General features: G+C 41.6%; 1 protein-coding gene across 2 annotated transcripts in view; it reads left to right on the top strand.

Moving 5' to 3' along the window:
- The window catches only part of RAB3IL1 (RAB3A interacting protein like 1), a 59,829-nt gene that overhangs the window by 28,566 nt on the left and 21,269 nt on the right, over positions 1-9,994 (top strand). The gene's annotated exons all lie outside the window — the stretch shown is intronic.

Here is a 9,994-nt window from a genome sequence, read left to right on the forward strand (position 1 = left end):
TCATGCTTCTGAAGTTCCACGTGGCACTGGGGACTGGTGCTGGTTAGCTCTGCCAAGGTAACGTGCTCCTTATAGGAGCAGTCCCTGTGGTGCCACTGTTGCTGGAAGCCTAGAGGTCAATTTTCCTATTTATCATGTCAATATTCCTATGTTTGTATGAGGGCTATCAGGCTGAGCTGATAAGTGCCAGAATGCTGACTTTACCCAGCCTGTGAAGGCAAATGGACTTTGTGCTGGCCTACATAAAATTTGCAGAATTATCAGGAGCCAGAACAGGCCCCCCCATGGGGTAATTCCCCTGATTGCACATCAGCATTTGAACAGCAGGATGCCCTCTAGCCCTGCTTGCTTTGTGGCTGTAGTGATGCCCTTCAGATTTTGGTGGTGAGTAAAGTCCCATAGTTGCACACCTGCTCAAATGTGCTGCTGTGTGCTTTGTGGTGAGGCCAAATGGCCAGCACCCAGTGGACAGTGAGGGCACTTCTGGAAGGACTGATGCAGAACTGCTGGGCCTGAGCCATGGTAAAGTAATTGCAAAAGCCTGTGCACATGCAAGCTTGGCTAAACAGCAGAGGATGCATCCGCTTCTCATCAGAGAGACTGGCAGATTCAAGTCCAAAGCAAACAGCCCCTCTGTAGTTACTGAATAATTGTGTATTCTGTGAGTCCCTGCATTGATCCCAGGAGATCCTGCCATGTAGACGGTGTAACAGAAGGCACTGGGATGAAAAACAGGGACACCTTTAAAGTGGCTACTTAATGGGCAATATCAGCAGGCAGGCAGGGGAGGGAATGTGAAAGGGGACCAGATTATAGAGGAAGCACGTTGAGTGGTTTATAACTTTGTGAGAAGACTTGCTCCAGTTACCTAGTGTGATGGGAAATGGTGGGAGAGTTCATGAGAGCTCAATACAGCTTTGTTAGTTAGAAGGCAGATGTGCTATGCACAACCTGAAGATGAGAGAAGTGCCAGAGCTGCTTTTGGGATGGATTAGAAGGGAAAGGGAGTGTAGAGAAAATGAGACCACATCAAGCTGTGGGCTGGGTGTGAGGGGAAGAAGGGCAGATCAGAGTTGACAGTGGTTCCCTTGACTCAGGAGACATCATAGCTCTTTTAAGCATGCTGGAACAGATACAGCTGGGGAAGTTTGGGAGGTAAAAGTTATTCTTAGTTACCTTTTGGCCAGACTGAACTGGAAGTGATTCCTCATATAGGAAAAGATAACAGACTAGTTTGGCTGAAGAGAAAAAGTTGAGTCATTGATATGTGTCTGATTACTTAAAAATAATGTGAGTGACTGAGAAGTGGTGCACAGCTATTTATGGAGAAGGAAAAGATGCCCCAAAGCATTTCCCTAAGGGACTATCTTAGACAGCGGAACTGTGAAAGGGAAGATGAAAGAAGTTGAAGGTGGTCCTTGGAAAGTGTTGCAGAAAAAGGCTCTAGCACTCCAGCACATTTTGTGCTCCTTGGAGAGCTTTGAATTATATACTCTTGGGCACACAGACTTTCATGAGCTGTTTAACAGAATGTACAATATCAGAGATTTCATTAATATTTCCTGTTTGTGCTTTCACTTGAATTCTGGGGCTGTTGGTGTTTTTCTAGTATGTGTATAAGCCATAGTGTTTCAAGGACAGCTTTTTCTGTCCTTAATTCTCCTGGCTCATTGTACTAATTCTACTCTGTTAATCACCTTGGAGTTGATCTGAGATGCCTTTTTCCAACAGGCATTTATGTCAATCATGACTGAAAGAAATGTTCGCTCATCATTTCACTCCTGTTTGTCAGGCCACCAGCCAAATGCCAGCTGCCAAAAGTGATAAGGAATGAGACACTAGTCCAAATTTCAGACAAGTTGCTGACACTGAGGTAGGCATGGCAAATATTATTTCAGTGGGAATTGGAGTAATGTCTAATGGTCCCATGAGTGGATAAGAGTGGTGTTGAACAGGTGAGTGGTTAGCAGAGCCTGAAAAGCCTGGCAACTTTGGTTTGCATTAAGCCTGAAGAGTCTTCTACTTCTGTGAACACTGATTGAGGGGGACACGAAGATGAAATCTTTCCTCTAGACACCGCTAGCTAGATATGCTCATTTGCCACTAAAATCATGATATGGAAGTGTTTGAGAAGAGAATATGGACCTCATGTTTAACCACCAGTTAGTTTCTTTCAACCCCCTTATTTTACCAGACCATTACATATCCATGGGTTTAGTGATACTTCATTCTTGATTTGCAAAGAGATTCCTGGTAGGACAACTAATTTAGAAACTTCAGGCCCTGCAATGAGATCCTTAAAATCTACAGTGACTCTGTAAAGATTTGGGAGTTATCCCTCTGGTTCTGAATTAACACAGTCCTCCAAATATTGTGGCCTGGGCTGGTGCTTGAGATGCTACAGGATTTGGATATGTTTCAGCCACGTGTAGGGAAACCTCTGTGATTAGTATTCCCCCAGAGTATGAGGAAGAGACCAAACAGCTGACTAGAAATCCAAGGAGCTAGGTAGAGCTTTCCCTTCCCTCAGAGGTTTCCACACAGATGGAGTCTAGGAAGGAACATTTTGTAGATACAAACCTAGGGGAAAAAAAAAGGAAAATATTCTATCAGGAGATGACTGGCTGCAGGGTGGTCACATTTGCTGCTGCTGTAATGTGAGCCTGTGACTAATTTGTGGGGTAAAATTTACCTCCTCTGCAGTGGATGGTTCTTTGATTTGACACTGCAGATGTCACAAGATCAGAGGAAATTTTAAGTTGGAAGGGATCTCTAGAGGTAATTGCATTCTAGCTCCTGCAGGGCTAAATCTGAGTTGGGACAGACCAGTCAGGGCCTTATCCAGCTGAGTTTTGAAAAATCCAGAAGTAATTCTACTGTTGTCAGTAGTAGTGTCACTAGCTTCTCTCAGTTGTGCTGGTATAAAAAGCCTGACTTTATGCATTCAAAATCCACAAATGTCCTAAATACCTGCTATTGCTACTTGTGTGCTCCCACACTGCGACTTGTGCTCTCTGTCTCAGCAACATGAGTTACAGAGTTCAGACAAATGTAGCTATCAGAGCCTTTCTGAAGATTGGGAGCACTTACAAAATATTTCAACAGAACCTTTGACAATTGTCCTGCCTTCTGTCTAGAGGTGGTTACAGAGACACCATGAAAAGGAAATCCCCCTTTTTGCGTGGTTCATTTGCATATCAGACAGCAAAGTGATGATGAAGTGATCTGTATGCTTTTTCTTTATCAGTTTCTGGTTATGCAGATATGTTAATGGACTAGAAAAAAGAAAAAGCTATTGCTCCTATTGCTTTCCATTCCCCCCACCGTTTTCATTGACCAGGATCAACAGCTGAGAATCTTGTCCTTAAGACACCTTCAGGCATTGGTGAAAATTATGAAAATTATGGCTTCTTTGTGATAGGACATATTTAATTACACCAGCCCCTGCTGTGTGTGGGTTGCTGTGATCATGAAAGAAGATTACAGAGGAGAAAGTGCAACATGCTTTCTACCCTGGATTAATGTAAAATGAATCATTGCTTACCACAACAGATGAATTCAGATCTGACAGCAAGGTAATTGAAATCAATTAAACTAGTCAGTTAAGTAAACTAACCGCACCCATTTCATCTGGGATTTGCTCAATGCCCAACAATTATTTTGACTAATCTTCTCATTGTCATTATACAATTCAGCACCTGTCCAATAAATTGCATTGTTGTCCAACTGGGTGAAGAACAGTGCCTCGGGCAAGACTTGCTGTGCCATGTGAGGATCCTTTTTATTTGATTTTTTTTTCTCCAGCTCTTTTCCTGAGAGTCTTAAAGTCCTGTTGAGCCCTCATTTGAAGGCTTCTTTGACTTGACTCAAGTAGTCTGTGCCTGATAGTCAATCATTAGTTGTTAGCGGTGGGTGGGAGAGCACTACTTCAAAACTCAATTATATTTAAGAAAAAAGTCTCATTTGCATCGGTAGAGCTTCCTCATATTTGCAACTAAGCAAGCTCCACATCGATTAAATTGTACCTTTATTTATAATGCTTTACTCTCTTGGGTGGTGTCTCAGAGCACAGGCAAAGCCTAGCAATCATGTTTTTGTCTCAGGATGGGCACTATACAGAAAACTATTGTTATTCATGTTAAATTCTTGAGTACTCTTTTCTCTTGATAGTTCACAGTTAATCCCAGGCAGGAATAAACCTCTCCTCTAAGCTGACTGGTGTTCTGATTGACACATGCAACAGAAGTGACGGTGAGCTCTTGCAAGTATTTCTTCAACACAGCCAGACTTTGAGCTCCTCATTTTGCTATAGGTTTTTCAGCTTCTCTCTGTATAGCTGGAATAGAATACATGGGCTAATTCTGCAGCAGGCTGATGCACGCTTTGTCTCCCTGGGATGTTAGTTAAGGCATTTTGATCCAGACCAAACAAAAGTGCTAGACCAGGGCTTATTCAGTGACTCAAGTATGCTTTGAATCTAATGCCTGATGGACAGGGTGCCGATCTTCTCACTAAGTGCAGAAAAACACTGATTGAAGGAGGAAAAGGTGAAACATACTCATCTGCTGTTTTGGTGCTGTGTTGTTATAGCCACAAGTGCTTTGTGTAGATAAAAGTCAGTTCATCAGATCCATAATCATCAAGCTTGCACCAAAATATTTCAGAAAACAAAGTGAAATTCATATACATCATGATTTGGCCTGCATATCACAGAGCAGAATCCCAGATGAGAATTCTGCATTTCACATAGCTGATTGCAGCTGGATATTTGTAGTTTCTTCTTGCTGGAATGCATTTTAGTAGTTACTTCCATTGAACTGTGCTCTCCAACAGGCTTTCCTCTGTTGCTATTTCCAGCGGTTAGTTTTGCAGTTTAGCACTGATAAGCCTCATGCTGGTTCTAGCACAGTTGAACTGCAGTATGTTCTCTTCTCTAAGGAGCTGGATATTACTAACAAGTGACTTTATTGAAACAGTGCATTTTAAAAATGCACTGTATGATAATAAACTGCTCACAAATAGATGTATGGGTACATCTGTGTTACTGAAATTGATAAGCTATAAAAATCTTTGGAGTGATGATGGTTGTTTTACGTACTACTTATAGGGAAAAGACAAATATAAGTATATTGAAACTGTTCTGGATCTGTAAATTTTTGGAGTAGAATCACTGCTTTTCCTATAAAAGACATGTAAGTAAACGTCTGGTACATATATTCAGGATTATGGAAGAAAATTTTTAAATTAAATTCTCAGCACACACTGCTATTGCTTAGTGCAACAAAGTGAATTTAGACAACCTGTAAATCAGTCCCTAGATCTGCAAAACAATAAATTGTCTACACTGCAATCCCAGTAGTGTATTTATATTCAGACTCAGTAGATTTCTCACTCTGACTGAAATGGGAAATAAATGAGTTTACTTTGTAGCTCTTATTGGAATAATTGTTTTTGTGACATTTCTGGTCAGTATTTGGGAAACAAATATCCATCATAATTCTGTCAGCAAAAGAAATGTGAAAATAATAACTTCTTTACACAAATGGGACTTTTTCCTAATTTCTCTTCCTCCTTGTCTTGCTCATCTGTGCTGTAATGGTTCCAGTTCTCCAAGAGGCTGAGCCCAGGACATGATAAACCTTATGCTTTCTGAAAGACTTCTTACCACCTGTTTGAAAGGATTCAGTAATGTTTCACTTTGTGTGTTTTTTTTTTAATGGTTTAGTCAGAATGCTGCAAATTGTTGCTTGTGTGCCTTGCTTGAACTTCCCAGCTAAGCTCCCAGTCTACATCATGATTTCTCTCCAACTGAATCACTGGATCCATGCAATGGAGGGTGTTTGTATTGCCTCTAAAACAACACACGTTCAGTAGAAAATGATTTCAGATTATTAAACAACTGGCATGACTGGAGATTTGAACATCTTCTTGAAGAAGAGGAACACCCTGATTCAGACCTTAATGTGTTTTAATGGCATAATGTTCTGTGACGCTGGAAGCATTGTGCAGTGTTTCTTATTACTACTGTGTTACATGAAGGAAAATCATGTTGAACTAAATAAATCTGTCCCAGGGCAGTTAGTGCTGCTGTGCTGGAATGATTCACCCCGTTTTATTTTTGAATCCTGGAATTCTGCATTATTGTCCTAATGCTTGTTATTCATGGATTTCAAGGAAGCAGAAATGTAAATGAAATGTCTTGCAAGAGGCTAGCAACTTTCTTAATTATCTGTAGTCCCCAGTCGCACACCTATGTCCTATTGTGTATAAAAAGTGCCAGGAGGGAGGGATGGGACAAGCAGGATGCAGTATGAAAATGTAGTTAAGTTCTATCTATCTATCTATAGTTCTGTCTGTAGTTGAGCAATTGAGGTTTTATTGAGCAACCTGGTAAAACACATGCAGTTTATGATAATGGGATGTAACCCTGGCACAAAGGCTGAACTAAAAATTAAGTTTCTTCAAAGGCTAAACTTGCCATTAAGTTTTTAAACAGACTTTAAAAAAAATGTTGAAAGGAGGGAGCCATGTGAGAACACAACCTTGTGCTATCTAGGCAAAAGCTGTACATGTGAGGCTCATGAACACCTTTTGTCTCCATGCTGTGAAGTGTGCTCTGTTGCATGAGACCTCTGGAATCAGACCTTTGCACAGTAAGTAAAAACTTAGTTATTTTTTTTAAGCAACATTAATACTGGATGAAAGTTTCTTAATAGATCTTTCCAATCGTCAATGTATTTTTCTCTGTAGGTCATTAGGTAGCTCAAAATTGAATCAGAACTGAGGATCTGCATGTCTGACATACAAATATTTAACATAATTAGCAGCAGAGGTATGAGCCTTGTGCTAAAACAGAGACTGTTTTAGTACAGCTGGGGCATGTGGCTGTAGGTATCTTAATTCAGTATGTGTATTTGGAACAACCAGAGCCTTATTACCCTTCAAGCTATATTGTGTTGAGATGCTCAGAGGTTCTGGGAACATTTGTATTGCCAGGGAAGAAAGCCAGGTGATGTATCGATTTGCAACAACCTGTTTTAGTAAGAGGTTCTTGTGATTGTATTAGGAGAATGTGTTTGTTCTAGTGTTACTGAAAATCTGCAACACTAGGATCAAGTAAAGGACCTGGTTGTAGGGGTTTTTTTTTTGTTTTGTTTTTTCTTTTTTGAGCTCTATGTCCTCTCATCTGATGCTTTTAGTGCAGAATGAGTTTGCCTATGAAGCAATTAATATGTACTCTGGAAAGCTGCAGTAAGTTGTTTTAATGCAATGCATAACCAAAGACTGTCCTTCCCTGCCTATCATTTTGTTATCTGACCTGGAACAACCTGTGTGATTCCTTCTCATAGCCTCTGTCCATTGCTGTGTGCTCCTGCAACTGACAGTAGGGTTCAAGAGGATTTATTTGCATGAACCAACACGATCCTGGTTCTGTTAAATGTGGCTCTATTAAGGCCTCTAGGATGATTTAAAGTCTGTTGTTGTCTGGAACAAGCTTTGGATCAAGTTTCCTGTTAGAGAAACAACTGGAAGCTGCTTACTACGCCTCCAGATGAGCCATCAGTGGACAGAAAATAGTTTTTGATATACTATAGCAGGCTTTTACAGAAGTTTTCATATCACTAGCCAGTCACTAGGTCAATCTAGTTCTCAGCTGTCTCCCTGAAGGGCCAGGGAGCCGAGTTGAATGGGGTGGGGGTAGGGCAGCTCCTTTTCTGCAGGAAGAATTTATTTTCTTTGGTGCTTGTTTCCAAAGCAAAGGTATACAGTGGCATTGCTCCTGGCTTTCGTAAAGACTGATAAAGAAACCAGTCTATTGTCAAAATAGTAAAAATCATTCCACTAATTTAACCCTGTCAAGAGGATAAAGAGCTTTTCATAGTCACTGGCAAACTGCTCCTCAAAAAAAACCTCACGTTAAGCAATCACTGGGAAAGTCGTAATAAGTAGATCTAATTCCAGCTCGTTTTCTCCAAAGCAGCTAGTGTTAGCTTCTCTGGTGTTTTTACAGTTCCCGGTCTAGTCTGGGATCTGTTTTTGGATTGATGTGATAAACAAGAACAGCAATTACAAGACTAAAGCTGCAATTTGGACTTGAATCATAGAATCAGTAAGGTTGGAAGGGACCTCTGGAGATCATCTAGTCCAACTCCCCTGCTTAAGCAATGTCACCTAGAGCATGTTAGACAGGGTTGCATCCAGGCGGGCCTTGAATATCTCCAGAGAAGGAGACTCCACAACCTCTCTGGGCAACCTGGTCCAGTGCTCTGTCACTCTCACAGGGAAGAAATTCCCCCTCACGTTCAGGTGGAACTTCCTGTGGTTCAATTTCTGCCCATTGCCTCTTGTCCTGTCACATGGGACAACTGAAAAGAGTTTGTCCCTGTCCCCCTGACACCCTCCCTTCAGGTACTTATACACATTGATAAGATCCCCCCTCAGTCTTGTCTTCCCCAGGCTGAAGAGGCCCAGCTCTCGCAGCCGTTCCTCATAGGGCAGATGCTCCAGCCCTCTGATCATCTTCGTAGCCCTAAGAACCAATCTTTGTGGCAAAAGACCCTGACCCTTTAAGAATTCTGAATTTGAATACAAGTTCTTGACCTCAATGCCCAACCTGGATGGTGACACTCACATCCTAGAAATGTCCTAACTAGTTTCACTGGCTTCTCTGTACTAATCTTCAATAGTTCCCTATTGTTGGAGGCATGCTAAGAGGAAACATTTTTTTGAGCACAGCAGTGGCTCTGGATGTGGCTGAATAAATCACGTGAAGCATTTTTATGATCAACAAACAGTTACGATTTTATTGAGCAGTAGAATACACTAGAAAAAATAGTTCCTTCTGAGTTACTCCCTTTTTTCTTTTTTTTTTCTTTTCTTTTTTTTTTTAAAGAATGAGATCATTCAGGATCTGTCCTATTATAAATGTGGTTTTTGAGTCTAAACAGCTAGAAAATATTCTAAGTATTAGGGCTCTGTTAAGATGGGTTTCTTAGAAAAGCATCTACTGGAACAGGCCATGGCTAGGACAGGACAGCTTGTTATAGGAAAGGATGCTTTTGTTCTAATGAAGACTTAAAATTCGGTCAGCCAGATTCTAGAAGAGAATGAGTCCTCCATTCTCCCCTGCAGCCAGGAGTGATGGTATCTGGAGAAATGAAGCTCTGCTGGTGCTCTGAGCCTCCCAAGCCCATTTCAGTAAGGAGCTGGGCTTTTAGACTCTGCAAATGCATGCGAACAAGAAAATCTTGGTGCAAGATGTCTCACTCTCCTTGTGCCTCTCCCTGAAAATAGGAGGTGAGAACTCTTGCTGGTTCACTAAGCTGGCACAGACCCATGGCATTAAACAATTTTTGCTGGCTGAGGATCCAGGCTAACCCAGTTTAACAGGATATGGGAGAAGCCCATGCTTCGCAGGGGATGGAAACAAGCTATTGAAAGGCCCCATATGTTTTATACCTGTACTGGCCCTGCTCTAAAAACAGAAGTGGGTGCAAAATCCAGCTTGCTCTGAGACATCTAGTTGATTTCCATGCCACTGCTGCAATTGGTCTTTGCTGTTTGCCTCGAGCCAGTGCTCTGTCCTTTCTTGCCTTAGGCGTTTGTGCCCGTTCCCTTTGCCTGTTTTCCCCAGCTCTGTACTCTTTCCAAAAACACATGCCTTCTCTCTCTCCTGCCCAGAGGCTTTTGTTGCCTTCCTTGTACTTGTCTGAATGAAAGCCTTTCTCTGCCAAATATCTCAGAATGTGACAGTCCTCTGACTTTGTCCATGAACCTTGCTAACAAGTGATGGGACAGAAGCAAAGCCAGCCCTTTCCTGCCTGTTGTTTCATTATTTGACCTAAAACAACTGTGTATTTCCTGCCTACGGCCTCTGTTCATTGCAAAAGGCTCATGTAGCCAGTGCTGCAATTCAGCTGGGTTTATCTGCAAGCTCTGACAAGCTCCCAGCATGTTTTAGAGATTTTTTTGTGTGTTTGTCTTGTTACGGGGC

This window comes from Rhea pennata, chromosome 5 (assembly GCF_028389875.1).
Source record: "Rhea pennata isolate bPtePen1 chromosome 5, bPtePen1.pri, whole genome shotgun sequence".
In the NCBI taxonomy this organism is placed as follows: Eukaryota; Metazoa; Chordata; class Aves; order Rheiformes; family Rheidae; genus Rhea; species Rhea pennata.